The 18,208-nt window shown below is 42.1% G+C and overlaps 1 pseudogene; it reads left to right on the forward strand.

Annotated features, from left to right (window-relative positions):
• The first annotated feature begins 894 nt into the window (after positions 1 to 894).
• Positions 895 to 8,193, forward strand: LOC122138800 (annotated as a pseudogene).
• The last annotated feature ends 10,015 nt before the right edge of the window (positions 8,194 to 18,208 follow it).

Here is an 18,208-nt window from a genome sequence, read left to right on the forward strand (position 1 = left end):
AGCCACAAACATTTTAACTGTGCGAGAGCTGTCCAGCATCCACCAATACTGCAGAAGTCCAACACCACACAATCTGAATCAATTGGACGAGAGCCCGTCTGTGAACCAAGAGACAAACTGCTTCCACTTACCGCATAAGTGCGACATGTTGAAGGAGCCCTAGCACTCATGACCATCTTCCGCACTCCCGCTGAACAGTGGGATAGCATCCTCTCAACCCCAGGGGCCAGATGCACAATTTCAGCCTGTCCGGGAAGTGATTCCACAATGCTCCTTCCAGTTGTGACAGTAGATCCCTCAGAACTGGCAGCGGCTGGGCAGAACCATTTGTCCGAGTCAATAGACTCTGAACCCAGGCTTGCTGGCCACAAGGAGCCACTAGAAGGATCCCTGTGATTCCTCTCCTGTCCCACCTCAGGACAGACCAAGAACGACAATTGTAGGAAATGCCAAAGGAGCAGATCTGCCATTCGTGGCCAGAGCATCCTGTCCCAATGAGCCGTCTTCCTCCGGCACCGAAAAACCATAGCGGATAATGTGTCGTCAACTTGCTGGCAAAAGGTCTACAGCTGTTGTCCATAATTCTTCCAAATTGACTGAACAACCTCCTTGTGTAGACACCTTTCCCCTGGTCCTCAGTCCCTGAATGCAAAGTGAGTCCTGCCACCTGTTTGCAGCAACCTGAATGTTGATAGTGCTCTGACTGAGAAGGAAGTAGTGCATGTAGCCCAACACAGGACCTTCTCGTTACTGGAGACAGGGTAGGGACCTTGTTGCCCCCCTGGGGTATTGTCCTTCTTACCAGAATGTGTCTTCCTTACAGGTTCTTGCCTGCAAGGTCTACAAGTTAGAAACACTGCCCATAGTTCCAGAAGACTTATGTACGTCCCTTAAATGGGGGTACCACTGCCGTACACCTGGGTGTTGCCACAGTCCTCCCCACCCGCTGAGGGAGGCATCTGTGGTTACCACCTCCCTGCATGCTGGGGGCAGCCCAATCAGAACACCCCTCTGAAGAAACTTGTCCCTTCTCCAAAATCTCAGAGAGGCAGCACAAGGTTTGTACCCTGAACGTTGGGTCGATCGACTGGTGACAAGTGGTCCTACGCCCATATGCTGGCGAACAGACTCAGCTGCCCTTCCCCTGTGCTCAAGGCCTTCCTGACCGCTGGACCGAAGATTTGACCGACACTAATGGCAACTGGCAGAGTGTTGCGCCATGGTTAATTTCTTGATTGAAAACTATGACGAAAATTTCGTCAACTGTTTGTTTCCCCTGACGAAAATGATACATGCGACACGATAATAAAGGTCTTAAACGATAACCGAGACTAAATAACATGCAATAGAATGTGACGAAAAAATATGATACTAAAATGGTAGTTAAGAACAAAAACTTTACCAAAACCTTTTTTTTTTGTGACAAAGCTGGAGCCAAAACATTTCAGACTGCTGTACAAGGCTCTATTTCTTGACGTTTCATTTATTTGGCGGTTTGCCAGATATCAAGAGCTCAAATCCCCAATCAGAGCTTTTTCTGTTAACGAAATGTCCCTCTGCCGGTCTGCCCGCTTTTTGCAATCTGACAACCCTTCACCCACTCGGAAAAACAAAACACAGACCGACAGTACTGTACAATGTGCCGTCATGGAGCTCAGTTGTATTGTTTGCGATAGTGGTTGCGGATTGTACGTTACTTACGAACCTCTGGTTTTAATTGTTAAAATTCTGTTAAAAGGAAACATAATCAATTTGTAATTATTTAAATTACTATTAGAATTTCTCTGTTTATATATTTGAGAGTAGGTTTTGTTACACTTGTGTTCATACTTAGAGAGGGAAAAGTTTTATCTTCTTTGGTGTTTAATTTAGCTCTATTTATGTCCTGTTTAAAACTTTCACATTAACTTTAGATGAGGTAAATAAACTATGCCTACGAGTCATATTTTTATTGATTTTGTAATTATGGTGAAAGAGCAACTTCTGATGATGGAAAATAATCTCCCAATGACAACACGCATTGCAAATTGAGCAATATAATATATGTTTCCTAATTGTAAACCATTATACAGTAAGATGAAAATATAAGGAAAATTTTGTGTAATTTTCCACTGACAAAACTAGCCTAACATTCTCAGACATATTAGTCGCCTAAACTGATAAAACTAAACGACCAGTTGACTAAATATGATAAAAAACTAAAAGTTACATTTGACACAGGGTAAGACTAAATTAATACCTCACCCTGCAGACTTGAGCCCCATCGCTATGGGAGTGGGGAGACTGAGGGTGTACAGAAGTCTCCTCTAAGGTATATAACAAGTCCTGCGCATCCATAACCCGTGAATCTGAAGCCGCCCAAGACAATGTGATCCCGTCTACCTAGACATTCGGCTGTGGTTACAACCCTGGGCACACGGGGTTAACTACTGTCCTCTCACTCTTCATTTGCACTCTGAATAACAGATTGAATGATCTCAGCCACAATGCCCTGCACACATTAGCTATTCAACTACCTGGGAGATACAGCTGCAGATGGAGTTTGTTCCTTTTTTGTAGGCCCCCTTGTAGGGTTTGCATTGTCCTAGTCCTAGTCTTGACTGGGTGTGAAGTCCTCTGTTTGCCAATTTTCTCTATGGCTTAGACTACTGTACTTCGGGGCAAGGGTCAGTTAAAGCCTCCTTAAGGTGTCGATGCCAGGACAGGCAGGGCGGGTGAATATTGCATACTAAGGTCCATAGGACCTGAATATTATAACATGAGCAGCCATATGGCCTGTGCCTTAGGAAAAAATAACCCTGTCATATCCAATGGTTAATAACATTTCATAATACAGTACGCAATACTAATGCGTTGTTACGTTGGTGCCAATAGTACCTCTCAATAACCGACGCCCTGTTGCAGTGAGCGCAACAACTCTGCATGCACATGTATGCACACACGTGAACACAGAACCCTGGTACACCAGTGATTTCTGACAGTTACTCACCACAGCGACTCGCAACACGCTTGGAAAGACCCTGTATAAACCATTGGGTTCATCTAATCTCATCCAAACACCCAATGATTACTCCAATATAATTCAACGCAATCTTCAACATAATTCTTTGCTCTCTTGAGACACAGCTATAGCGGGGTGAGCGCCAACCCAAACTGTGCACACTTGAATGAGATCTTCTCCACGAGACTGACAAAGAGAGCAGTCTAATCATTAACCCCAATCCCCATGACTAAACAAAACTTTTATTTTCTTGTTGTCATACATCATTAAGTTACAATTTGCAGCGATCAAGCGAACATTAATGTCCTCTTGTGCTTCACAAGTATCTCTGGCTAACACGAGCTAACGGTAATTTAGTGATTCCCTTCGAATGTACAAACCTAATAGACGTTTCTCACATCCAGTACAGTGTAGGTCAAACACATAAACGAAGTATATTAAACTGGTTAAAGTGCCATTAATTTAATCGTATCCCCTGCAATACATAACAGTGTTGATCCTGCATGTGGTTCCATCCCCGATCGTGAACGACCATAATCGGACACGCTCCTGCTTGCACTGTGATCTGTGAACCCTCACTTCCAGTTACCACTGTATTTATTTAAATATTTTTTATATCACTCCATGAAATATTTACTTCCCACGTGAATGGCGGCCCGTCTGTGTCCCATTTTGCTAACACATTGTGGGCAAGGTTTTTTCACACTGATAGCTTCATGGTAAAAGTGAGCAACTCTGTTTATTGTCCAAGTGAGCAACAGTAACTAGGGGGGCGGGGCTTACCGATAGGTCAGTTTGCCACCTTGTCTTATATTTTTCTCCTCTCTTCAATCCATAACAAGCACACGCACCTAACATTGTGCCGCCTCAACAATCTTTCACTATTTACATTACACTCCTGATTGATGCACATCCTACAGAAAAGTTTACTCTGCATGACCTTCACCAGTCAGATCTAAGGCACAGCTGTCACAGAACATCCAGCAGCCAAGAATATTTAATATTAAAAGCCACGTGCATCAATCGCAGTGCTCGTGGCTGTAAACAGTGAGCGAGCTTTAGACAGGTGCGATACTTAGGTGCCATGGTACTCAGCTACTTACGGATTAAAAGAAAAAAATATAGATAAGGTATGTTGTCAATAGGCCGCTCAAGTATAGTCCCCACGCCTGACTGATGGACCGTTTTCCGTGTAAGCGATTTGGAACATATTCTAAAAGGAGTTGCGATTCATTTGTTTGGCTGGTTACATGCGCGATGCAGAGAGCGTGAAAAAGCAGACATTTGTAATTATATGTGTATTTAAATATATGCGCACATAACTCTAAGACAGGGAAATCAGTTGCAAATGACTTTGCTTTCCTTTGAAATTGCATCCCCATTGTGCGTTCCGAGAAAAGTGAAACGCAAGTGGTAAATGCAAATTGCAATAGCATAATGTCACTATTTATGCGTCCACATATGAAAACCCAACTGAAAATTCAATTTTCGTAATCCTTTTTTGAAATAGTCTGGAATTCCTTCCATAGTAATCACACACCGCCATGTTATTCACACAAACATTGACTTCGGAACTATCTCAAATTAATATTATATGAATTTGTAAAACAAAAAAAAAAAAAAAAAAACATGTGATTTACTAAATATGACATAAATAACGTACACTCTTCTGTATATTCCTAAGTAAGAAAAGTTTGAATGCATGCTAGTGCATTTATGAACTTACATGCCAATGACTGCTGACCTGCAAGGGGTCTCTGATAATGCTTCATAAATGCATTGCCAAGTCTCATTACCTCATGAAAGACATGGATCTTTGCCTTGCTCAACTCGTGTACCTGTACGCAACCAATACCCCACCAGAATTCCTTGGAAAAAAAAACATTCCCTTGACCAGCTTGGGATTGGGGGATTCAGGGAATCGTGCAAACCTTGCCATTTTGGTTAGTGTGGGCATGTAACTAATGCCCCTTTCCTACGCTCTAAGCAAACGGGGGCGTCGTGTCGTCTCCAGCGTGCTTGCAAAGATAGTCTCTGGTGAAGGGTATAATTGGGACAACAGGTTGTACGTACCTTCTCCGGCCGGCTCTGTCTCACCAAGGACCCTGCTGACCATTAGGCTCATTCAAACATTCACTCTGTGCCTGGCTCTCTTACTGAGCTTGGCTGCTTCCTCGTGCGTATCACAGAACCGGTCACACATAGTGTTAAATTTATCAAATACTAAATAATGTGTACAAATAGCTACGTAAGTGTTTACAAGTATGCTACTTTCACAGATCATTAATATTAATTCCTTTTTTTTTCAAACCATTCACCTGTTTGAAGGGATTAATTGTGTGTAATTGTGTGAACCAACATTTGATTTTTACCTTTGACGGCTTGTCTCTAACTTATTAAATTCTTGCATCACGTTAATAGTTTTTACATTTACGTTTGACCCGTTTTGACAATGATTTCATCAACAATTTTGCAGTTTATCAAAAGTGGACTTACAATGGCAGAATCAGTTATAAGGTAGATTACTACAGTCTTAACATTGAAAAAAAATGTATCTCAGACATGGATATTCTTTATAGATTTTCTTTGTATATGGTACATATGTCCTGAAGGGTTTGAAATCAGTTTTGGTTCCAAACAAAGTACAAAACACATACGATAAATAAATCTAATAATCAATTGTCTAATAGCTGAAAATTGACATACCCTATTTGTTATACATAGGGACTTGCCAGACGATCCAGATACTGCTGACATAAGCCTGAATTGCACCATAGGCTAAGCTTGACCGCTGTGCAGAATGGGAGTTTGACGCAATGCTTGTGACGAGTAGAATTCTTATTTTTTTCAAGCGTGAAGATGTTGAGATCAGAGAAGCTCAGAACTTTATCATTCAAAATAAAAATCTATTATATAAAACAAGATTTTTTTTTTGTTTGGGGGGGGGTGTGCGTTTGGTATACCTCAATTATGTTTATATACATTGTGTATACCCACACACACACACACACGCACACATAAACACCACACACACACACAAAAATTATGGACCTTTAATTACCTTCTCTTTTGATTTTTTGACTGAAGGTGACCACTTGTTTCAAGGTTTCCATGGCAAAGGCGAGCTTCTAATGAAACTTTCCCGGTGAGGTTTGGACGACCCTCAAACCTGGGACATTGGATGCTGCTTTCCGGCATGCATTCTGAAGACAAGCCCGACCACCATGACACCATTTTCTGTCTGGTAAATTTATCATGCTCAAGTGCAATTTCTAAATCCAATTGTTTGCTTATCTTTTTTATCAACATGTAAACTTACATCTCTTTAACATCATTAAGGACAACAAGGTTTTCAGCTACTACAAGCCAAGCTGGAGAAGGCCGATCCCAAAGATATCCTCTGATCTTTTCCTGGAATTCCTACCATGGATGCTGCAGGAGTGTCCCAAGCCAGATGTACTGAGACACTAGTAATCTTTTTCAAAGGTATTATAGGTATTGTGGTCTTTTTTTTTATCTCCAAGGTAAAACATGATGGAAATGTACAAGACAGTAAGTTGAGAGGTTTTTTTGTTGTGTCCTCAATTCCTTCAAATCCCCAAGGTGATGAGCTCTACCACTTCAATATTAAAACCAGAAGTTTGATGAAAAGGAATCAAGAGCATGCCCCACGCACCGAGCCTTTCGCGTTACATGGACCATTATTTACTGCTCCTGGCAGCAGTTCTCCAAGTTTGACCCAGTTACGGAGATGTTACAGGGCAAATATCAAAGGAGACCCTTGGATTACTTCATTAGATGCCCAAATTTTGTATGTAATAATGAACCTGCAAGTGTGGACAAGTTTATAAGGCTGGCGAAAGCAATTTAGCATTGGAAATAAAAGAAAAACGAGTCTGGTGCCTCTCACAGGACAAAAAGCACTGAAGGAACACATTAGAAGAACAGTGGCAGCCGAGTGCATTGGATGCTATACATCTGACGATGATGGCAGCATATATGCTTTCAAGAGGTGGATTTTCTATTGATTTCATCCAGACAGCATTATATGATGAGGATTTTTTTCAAGGACTCTTTCAGGTTTATAAGCGTTACGCCAGTACTTTGGTGTTTAAGTAGTCAATGATTATCTCAAACGATACCTTCCCAAATGCAGAACCCTGCGGCTTATTTGCATGCTACCTACGTATAGGATTCAAGATCGGTACTCTTAATAGCTACTATTTAATTTGGCATCACTGATCATTCACTACCCACTCATGATCATGAACCTTCACAAGTCATTCTATACTTCATTTACAGATTTGTTGAAAAACATATTCATAAGTAATGCATTGTTGCACCATTGCTGTAATGTTTTTATTACTAATTACAAATGCAATTTCAGAGGTTCACTGACACAATCATCTGTTGCACAATTTCTGTTTCTCCGTCCCAAAAAAAAGGAAAAGAAAACTAGGTACCACTTCCCCTCAGCATAACTGGTTGATAAGTTCCATTCAGACACAGTTTAGAGTGCTTCAAAGAGTTGCACAGTGAAAGTGGATGCAGTCTTCTCTTATGAAGCCATCTCTACATGATCAAGGTTCAATTTTGTGGCAGCAAATGACTTTCACCAGTCTTTAGACATTAGATGTCTCTTAAACTGTTGTCACTCAGTGAAGTGAAAATGTCTGCATTTATCTTCTCATAGATTCTGTTCAAGCAAAGGAACATGTGCAGGATATGAAGTGTTTGTGTACAAAGTTGGAGAGTCCACACACACCCTGAAGGTTACCCCAAACCTCTGAAGGAGGTCCTGGGAATTGGGCCCGTAGATGCTGCCTTTGTTGTGCGCATACCATCACATTGCTCATGTCATCAAAGGTTATAAGCAATTAGCATGCTTGCTCGTAAAAAGACTGCAGACTTTCTATCCCTATTACAAGCATTGTCATCTAGTGACAGAAGCTTACGGTTTTCCTACTATTGTCAAACATTTATGATGTTGAAAGTGAAAGCCCCCACGTGCCCGCGAAGAAGGAACCATAACACATTCAAAAAGATTGATGCTGCAATTGCGACCCCAAGTGGTGACTGTTGGATCGGTAACCCTTACCTACCTAATAGACAGTCCCAAAGATATGATGATGGCCAGAATTTGCCTGACAGCACAGGTTTTCTCAGGGGTTCTGTTTGGCTGTGACCACTAAGGGTGACATACAGAGAAAGAGAAGAGGGATTGCTGTGCAAGTGACCCTATCTTACAGACTGTGTGGGGATCTCTTAGATTTTCAAGCAGTACCATATCCACTTTCCTCTAATTGTTGTCACTCTGATCTCAATTAAATTCCTACTTCTAATGTTCTGCTCAATAACTAGATCTTTACAAACATGTTAACATCAATACTGGCTTTTACTGCATTGCACGATGTGCTGAATATGGTATTGTCCTTTTACCACAGTTTATGTTTTATTTGAAGCTCCATCGCAGTCTAAAATGATTGTTCATCTTGCTCCTGGGCACTGTGGTTATTAACATCTCCTATTTTACATTTGTGTGTTTATTTGTGGATCCTACAATGGACACATATGAGATGATCCACACGTGAGTTTTTTTTGTTTTTTTTGATTCGAGATATTTTTGTTCATGTCCCTTTGTGTGTGTAATAATAGCCTATGATAACTTGTACGATTAGCCTACAGTATTTCGACCTTACCAGGACAATTTTCCGGTGTGGTAGCTGAATCCGCCCCCGTGAAGATCGTAACCCCCCTCGCGTGTCCGCGCCTCACACAATTAATACGCCTCGCAGCGACTTAATGCATTTCGTCCGCTTTCTTCGTTTATTAGCCTACTGAAGCGTTGTGGACATTTAAAGTAATTAGCAGAAAGTTTACCTTCGTCCGTAAACTGTCGAGACTTCCACAGGTTAACGACTAAAAAGAAAAAATATGTTAAAAAGCTTGTTTGGTGGGAATTGCCCTAATGGTGGGACATTTTTTTGCATTTCATATTTCTGTGACATATTGCGATGTGTAGCCAAAAAATTAAATCACACCTAATACCATTTTCAAACACCCCAGATGGTGTCCTAAATAATCCAAAAGAGAAAATGCAGATAACACATCATAAAAGAAATAATAGACATATTAGTGCTCTTAGTGTTAAGTCATTTTGAGAAAATCTGCAGATTCCTAATGTGGGATAGATGTGTTCTAATGTGGGACACCTGAACGTCCGTGATAAAAGGCTAAAAGCACCTTTCATGTAGAATAGTCCCATCTAAAAGTTATTCTCTCTTGGTTATGGATTATAAAATATGGATAATCAACATCATCGACAAATAAGTACAATATTATAGTTATGATGTACTTTTTAACGACAGGAAGCAACTATTATCATGACCTGTATTATGTTATAGTGAAGTCCTGACTGTTCCGATAGTTCAACACACACATCCAACCACAGCGAGGCATAACCTAGCCTATGTGAAGGCAAAAATAGAACCATAGTTGAGGCGTTAGGTTAAGTTCAGTTTAACCTTTAGCTAGATCAACCTTGATTCAGAATTCATTACCTTGCAGTGACTGCTGTTAAAACATTTAAGACCAAGTGCCTAATGCTTCTTTTTGTAAATAACACGTGCTCCAACAAAAAATCGAGTAAGGAGCCATGGGCTCCTGTACGAAAAACTAGGAGCCAAATAAGTTTTTTTAGGTGCCACAGAATAAACTTTTTTTTATTTATTTTTTACGATTATTTATATTTTATTTATGCATACAGGGCAACTTTCAATCTACTGGCCATGTGTTTACGGTCTCATCTTTTCTTGACTTTATCAGCTGTTAATCCATCTTGCAGATGAACCTGGGAACTAAGGTTCACTTAAAGTGGGAACTAAATGTCTTTTCCAGCTTGAAATCGACGTCACAAAGAATTTTTTCATTACACAGACTCTGTACCAGTATCATGGAGCTAAGCATCACTTGCCACTGAGTGTAGCTTGGGCTCCTCCTACATGAACATTTCAGTAAGTTGTACTGTGGCCTCTTATAAAATAGGCCTACCTTTTGATGTTAATTCATGTTCATTATGTCTATATTAGTAAAGAGAAAGATTAAATGGGTTCACTTGCCCTTGAACTGAGGCGCTAAGCGACCGCGCCGGCCCCCTTAAGGAGCCCAAAACTGCTTGTTTGAATTTCGTTTTAATTCGGAATAATTTTAAAGCTGGTACTTTTTATTAAAAAGTTAGCACTCACAGAGTTTTTTTTTTGCGATTACTGGACGCAGTTGCACTCAAATATGAAGTGCACGCATTAAAAAACACAGACCAAGATCATTGTTTAGAAGAGCCATATTAGTAATTTTATAAACGAGAATTGTTAACTATCTTGCGCAATAATTCACACAGCTGACATGCTTGACCTGTCTAGTTTGGTTCGCGTTTTCACGAACACAGACGCTGTATTTTTCTGCACTTTCTCTGTCTCCGTCTCCGGCATTTCCTCTCTAGCTGCACACAGCTGCGTTATCAGACTGTGTGTGTCAGAGAAGAGACGGCTGAAACGCGCTGACGGCCGCTCGGGATAATTAGTATCTCCGGCGGTGAAGATAGATAGTCAGTGGTGGGGTAAATGTGTAGACAGTTAGGGATGCGACTTCGGGTTAGGAGAGCTCTTGACCGATGCAACCAATAACTGTGGGAGCAATAAAGCGATTGGAGAGGCTGATTATGTCCGTCGAGGGGGCCCAACTGATAAAGACTTCTTGTGTATCCTTCTCACCTGACGTGAGCTCGTCTGCGTGCATGTGGACCAACTGGGACTGAAAAAGGGGGGTAACGTGTCTTATGAACTGGTGTTGTGTTTTTAATAATTAATAAAGAATTGTGTGGTAGCTACCATCCGAGTGTGCTGGTCTCTGCCTCTCCTGAATTCCGTGCGGTTGTTACACTGGTGGGAGTGGTGGGATTTAATCCCCAACGATAAATAAAACAGCCGGACGATGGAGGGCAGAGATGGGCACCGGGATGTGTCTGTGGCTACCCCATCTACCTCAGCAACTGTTACTGCACCTTTGTCTTTAGCCACAGCTGCATCATCAAACGTGCCTATGGCACGTCCGGTATTTATGCCGGAGACTTTTACCGGCATGGGTCGGGAATGGTCTGATTGGAAGGAACAGTTTGAGATGGCAGCTGTGGTGAATAATTGGAATGACGGAATGAAATTGAAATTTATGGCACTTTTATTATCGGGGCGAGCTCGAGATATTTATAGTGGCCTTTCGGTAGAGGCCAAGCGCAGCTATGTTTTATTGAAAGACGCTTTAGGTAAATGTTTTGAACCATGTGAAACCGCAGAATGGAACCGTGTTAGTTTCTCGTCCCGCAAGCGCATGCCGAACGAAACTTTACGCGAGTTTGGTAATGCACTGCGGAGGTTGGTGGCTAAGGCGTATTTTTCAGTAGGTGCAGATACACAGGATTTATTGGCTAGAGATCATTTTATTGCACATGTGGGAAATGGAGAGACTCGTATTCGATTACGCAGTATTAAACCTATCACTTTAGAGGAAGCCATTAATATAGCAAGTGAATTCGAACTTATTCAGGGGTTAGAACAATGTACGATTACCCCTGATGCTCGAGTGCGTGGTCTACACATTTCTGCGGCAGAAAGTAAGGTAGATGCGCTGACAGAGGTGGTAGATGCGCTTCGTAATGAAGTTCAGACGTTGCAAAAATCTGTACAACAACTTTGTGAGGCAGTTCCCATATTAAAGCATAGCATTGTTGAACCGTCAACTATAAGTGGGGTTGGGAAAAGGCAGGTGCAACCTTTAGGAGGCGGTTGTTGGGAATGTGGGTGTAATAGGCATATTAGGAGAGACTGCCCTTATGTGCAGGGAAACGGGAGGGGGCAGGCATCATAGGCCGAATGCCTGCCCCAATGCAAGATAATTTTTTCCAGTTGGCCTCATCGGTCCAAGGCAATCCTGGGATTTACATTGCTGCTAAATTAGGTGGGTGTGACGTCAAACTTTTAGTTGATACAGGTGCTCAAGTCTCAATAATACCGAAACAGAGGTGGCTTACTATTACGAATGGTGGGGCTCCCCTTGAACATCACGAGGGTGTGGTTAGAGTGGCCAATGGGGGGAGCATGCTGGTTTTGGGTCGCTGGCAAACGGTATGTCAATTTGATTCCCTAACTGTCATCACAGAGTTTCTTGTGGCAGATTTGGAGCCTCAGGAAATTCTGCTGGGCTCTGACTTTTTGCTAAAATATGGCGTTATTATTAATCTTGATCAAAAGAGCTGTCGGTTGATGGGAAAACAGATTCCCCTCTTGGTTGGCAACAATAATGGTATGCAGCCCTGTGATGTGATTGTGCATGTTGATACCTCTGTTCCACCTCGTAGTGAAGTTTTGATTACAGGGGCGGTGGAGGGGGTGCCTGATAGTTTGCAGGGCATGTTAGAACCGTCTTCCTCCCTTTATAACCATTGTGACCTTTTGGTGGCAAGGGTAGTGTGTCGGGTAGAGCAGGGTATTCTGCCCGTTCGTGTAATTAATGTCACTGATGACACCCATATTTTAAAGCGTGGGATGAAAGTGGGTAAGTTATCTTTCGATGTTGTGGTAGAGGGAGGAGGCGTGGTTATGGCTAATAGGCCTACGTTCTCTGTGGACACGCTTATAGACCGGCTAAATTTACATGAAAAGGGCTTCGGGGAGGCTGAAACGCGTGCAGTGCGCGAGTTATTGTACAAAAATTTGTCGGTTTTTAGTGTGAATGATGCAGATTTAGGGCGGACACAATTAATAACGCATCAGATCGAGACAGGGAATGCCAAACCTATTAAATTACCCCCGCGCCGTGTTCCCCTTCATCTGCAAGAGGAAGTGGCTGAGCATATAAAGGGTATGCAGGTAAATGGAATTGTACAGCCGTCGTGTAGCCCGTGGGGCGCGCCTGTGGTCCCTGTACGAAAGAAAGACGGGACTCTTCGATTTTGTGTTGATTATAGGCGGTTGAATGATGTAACGCGGAAAGATGCGTATCCCTTACCGCGTATTGATGATGCGTTGGATAGTCTTGCCCATGCCCAGTGGTTTTCCACTCTTGACCTGGCCAGTGGATACTGGCAGGTCGAGGTGGACCCTAGAGATAAACATAAGACCGCTTTTATAACACGGCAGGGGTTATTTGAATTCAATGTTTTAAGTTTCGGTTTGTGCAACGCACCGAGCACATTCCAGCGCCTTATGGATTTGGTGTTAGCGGATTTACAGTGGACTACTTGCCTTGTTTATTTAGATGACATTATTGTTTTTGGGAGAACATTTGGGGAACATCTACAACGGCTGGATGAGGTCCTCGGTAAATTACGGCATGCGAACCTGAAGGTTAAACCATCTAAATGTGCATTGTTTGCCACTCAGGTCCGTTATTTGGGGCACGTTATATCGGCTGATGGAATACGAGCAGACCCAGATAAAATAGATGCGGTGAGACAATGGCCTGTACCGAAGAATCAAACTGAAGTTCGTAGTTTTTGTGGGGTTGGCATCTTATTATCGCCGATTTATTGAGGGGTTCGCTGAAATTGCGCGACCATTACATCGCCTCACGGAGAAGGGTCGGAAATTTAAATGGGATGGTGAGTGCCAGCGGGCGTTTTTACAGCTTAAAACAGCCCTCGTGACAACTCCAGTCCTTGCGTATCCTGACCCGCACAAGGCATTCATTTTAGACACTGATGCGAGTGATGTGGGCATTGGTGCAGTTTTGTCACAAGAGGTGGATGGCTTAGAGCGGGTTGTGGCGTATGCTAGTCGAGCTTTAACAAAACAGGAACGCAGGTATGCCACCACGAAAAAGGAGTTGCTTAGTTTGGTAGTGTTTACTAAATACTTCAAGCATTATCTGCTTGGGAAAGAATTTATATTGTGGACTGACCATAGTTCCTTAAGGTGGCTTCATAATTTTCAGGGGGCTGGAAGGACAGTTGGCTAGATGGGTTGAACAGTTGGCCAGTTTTCAATATAAAATTGTGCACCGCCCCGGTCAAAAGCATGTTAATGCGGATGCGCTTTCACGCTTGCCATCATTTGGTGCCAAGTGTGAAGATCTTTCAGATCCACGTGTGGAGGTTAGTGCTTCGGTTTGTGCTGTATGTGAAACGGCTCCTTCGGGGGAGATTGAGGATGAGTTGGTGGGGGCGCAAAAGAAGGATGCCGTTTTACAGATTGTAGAACAGCTGTGGTTGCGGGGGGAGGAGGGGCGTGCTGAAGCACAGACAAAAGTGGAAGTGAGGGGGTTTTTGCCCGTGTGGGATCAGTTGGAGTTTGAGCGAGGGCGGTTAGTACGTAAACCTCCTCTTAATACAGATGCTGCATTAAAAATGCAGGTGGTCCTTCCGAAGGTGATGGTTCCAGAGGTGTTGAAAATGTTGCATAACTCTGCTACCGGTGGTCATCTAGGTGTGCAAAAATTACAGGCAAAAGTGAAAGACCGGTTCTATTGGCCTGGGTGGTTTGAGGATGTAAAGAAGTGGTGTAGGGAATGTACGGAATGTGCATCTCGTAAATCTTCAGCGCCGAACATTCGTGCCCCTTTGCAGCCCTCTTTTGTTTCTCGGCCTTTTGAACGTGTAGCGCTAGACATCTTGGGCCCTTTGCCTTTAACTGGAGATAAGAATAAGTATATCCTAGTAATCGGGGATTATTTCTCAAAGTGGACCTAAGCGGTCGCGCTTCCAAATCAAGAAGCAGTGTCCATAGCTAAAGTTTTGGTGCAGGAGTGGGTGTGTAGATTTGGGGTCCCACGCAGTATTCATTCAGATCAGGGTAGAAACTTTGAATCTAAATTATTTACTGAGTTGTGTGGTTTGCTGCAGATGCATAAAACAAGAACTACATCTTATCATCCACAGTCAAACGGGATGGTGGAGCGGTTTAATCGTACTTTACTTTCCATGTTGTCTTTATTTGTGGATAGTAACCAGCAGAATTGGGACACGCTCCTGCCATACGTTATGATGGCTTATAGGAGCAGTACACATGCTACTACAGGGTTTTCGCCATATAGGGTTCTGTTTGGACGGGAGATTGTTTTGCCTGTGGATGTTGTGTTGGGAGTGGGGGAGACGGAACGGTATGATTCGACGAATGATTATGTGGAGAAAGTAGCTGAAAGCTTGTCTACAGTAGTGGAGGCTGTGAAAGCACATCAACTGAAAGCATCAGGAAGGCAGAAACGATGTTTTGATTTAAAAGTTTCCCATCAGTTTTATACAGAAGGTGAATTGGTGTGGGTGAAAAATAGGGTGCGTAAGCGGGGGCTGTGTCCGAAGTTACAAAGGCATTTTGTGGGGCCGTTTGTGGTCCTTGAGCGGGTTACGGATGTGTTGTATCGAATAGCCCCAAAAGAAAAAGGGCTTGAGCGAGTTGTGCATTTTAATCGTCTTAAGCCATATGTTTTTAATTTATTTTCAGGAAGGCCGGAATTGCAGAGTGTTGAGAGGGATCGAATGTCGGCTGTGGCTGGGGAAAGGAGTACGCTGCGTCCGGACCCTGCACCGCTGGCTGACTCTGCACGGTGTTCTGACCCTACGCTATGTCCTGACTCTGCTCTGCCCCCTGATCCTGGGCTGGATGCTGTGATGCCTTCTGTTTCCACCCTGTTGCCTGCCCCTACACTGGATGTGGTTACAGCCCTTTCTGGTGACAACACTTGTGGGGCTGTACCTTCTGAATCTGTTGCCCGTGAGTCATGGTCGGGGATAAATAACAGATTTGCTGAGGGACGTTCGTCGCGGGCCAGGAGGGTACCGGCCCATTTGTTGGACTATGATTTATCTGCTTGACTCGAGGACGAGTACTTTTCGCCTGGGAGGGGGGGTCTGTTAATCACGGAAGGAAGTGATTGGAATTTAGGTGTGATTAATGTACACGCCCCTTTACCTGAATGAATGGGTGTTGCTTAATTAAATTAATGTGTACAGCTGATGTGGGAGGAGATGATGATTATTTAAGGATGGTTTGAGTATTGTTCGGGGGAGCGATTTGGGGAGCTCTCACTTGTGGGGAAACGCGAGACGGCCGCTCGGGATAATTAGTATCTCCGGCGGTGAAGATAGATAGTCAGTGGTGGGGTAAGTGTGTAGACAGTTAGGGATGCGACTTCGGGTTAGGAGAGCTCTTGACCGATGCAACCAATAACTGTGGAAGCAATAAAGCGATTGGAGAGGCTGATTAGGTCCGTCGAGGGGCCCAACTGATAAAGACTTCCTGTGTATCCTTCTCACCTGATGTGAGCTCGTCTGCGTGCATGTGGACCAATTGGGACTGAAAAGGGGGGGTAACGTGTCTTATGAGCTGGTGTTGTGTTTTTAATAATTAATAAAGAATTGTGTGGTAGCTACCATCCGAGTGTGCTGGTCTCTGCCTCTCCTGAATTCCGTGCGGTTGTTACAGTATAATCACCAGCTTTTCCTCATTGAATTGATGTTAGCTTACCAGTTTCCTCAGATGACGGTAACCGCCAGAAAAGAACTCCAAATCACCTCCGACGTTCCGCGGTTCTAACAGCAAAAAACTTTAAATGAAAACAAAATATTCACTTTAAAATACTGTTATAATACAACCTCCGTCTTTAGTGTTGCCTCACTTTTCTTTTCGTCATTCAATATAGTTTGCTGTTAAGGTAAAGTTTCCACAGAGTCCTCCTGCTTAGCTAATTTACATTAAAGAGGCAGAGGAGCATACAAAAAAAGCTTATTTTGTTTCTGTGTCACTAAATATCAGTCAATGTAAACTTTATTCACCCTGTTGAAGTTGTCATAATGATGACGGCAGTAACAATTGTAACATTACCTCACGCCTTGACAAACAGGCAGAAAAAAAGTCTCTTGACGACAGAAATATTGTCCTCACATTAACAACTCACTCAATTTGCAGCACTGGTTCGTGTTAGGTTGCTGTTAATAAGTGACTGCATTTGAAAATATCTCGGTTTTACATAAAATAATTACAGAAACAATACTAACCTTTTTGTTGAGTCTTTCCTCAGTTGTCCCAACCAACCGAAAAAAAAACTTGAAAAGAATTCTCCGTTGTCATTGGTCAGTTTTTTCGCGGGCATTGTCGCTACTGTAAATCGATTTACAGTAGAGAAAAATTACAGTACTAAACAGATATTTTCCCATAATCCTTTGCTATTTACAGTATTATACTGTTGGCATATTTAACAGTATTATACTGTACATATTACAGTAAAATACTGTTCAAATTACAAAAATCCGTTACAGTGTAGCTACAAAGATATCTGATTATTAGCTACAAAGAGAACGAATGAAAACAAACGACCGATAACGTATGTTGTGACTAGACCTACAATATTTTGTCTAATATCAAACTGAGGATAGTGTTAATGCAACAGCAAAATGATCAAAAACATTTCTATTCTCTGAGAACATAAAGACAAAATATACACATAGACTCTATAAAAATATTTTATTGTGAGAACATTTCTATTATTGAATTCTTTCTCCTCCTTTAAAGATGCTAAACAGAACAAACACGTACATATTTTATATAGAAATTTGACCAGTTATGGTGCGGGAAACCTTCATAATACACAGCAAATAAGACACGGGATGGAAATTGCAGTTAAAAAAATAATTTAAAAAATCCTTTAACTTTTTAATCTTTTGGACCCATTGTCTGAATGATTTTAGATTATTGTTGAACCACAATAATCACAACTGAACAACATTTACTCCCATTAAAGGAGTTTTGGTTTAAAATTCTTCAACCATTTTTACCAAAAAGAAGAATAAAGTATCGTTCACTTACAAACACAATTATTAAAAAATATATTGCAGTGTAACTGCCAATAATAATGCATATAATGCATAGAACTGAGTATTTGTGATAACCAAAATATAAAAATATTATTTCGAGCAAGAAGGATAAATCCAAAAAACATACAATTTACAAAACATAAAAAAAGTTAAAGGCATTATAGTGAGAATTTTTATAAAAGATAAGGTTTCTTAAAAAGACTGATAATCAATATTGACTACACCATTGTTTACAATACAACCGGATCACATGCACTGAGGTGAGGGGGGTGATGTTTCTGGACTGCACTAGACGGTTTAGAGAATCACAACACACGGGGCCAGCTAACCAATCTGAGCCCATTGCTATT

This window comes from Cyprinus carpio, chromosome B11, assembly GCF_018340385.1.
Source record: "Cyprinus carpio isolate SPL01 chromosome B11, ASM1834038v1, whole genome shotgun sequence".
Taxonomy (NCBI): domain Eukaryota; kingdom Metazoa; phylum Chordata; class Actinopteri; order Cypriniformes; family Cyprinidae; genus Cyprinus; species Cyprinus carpio.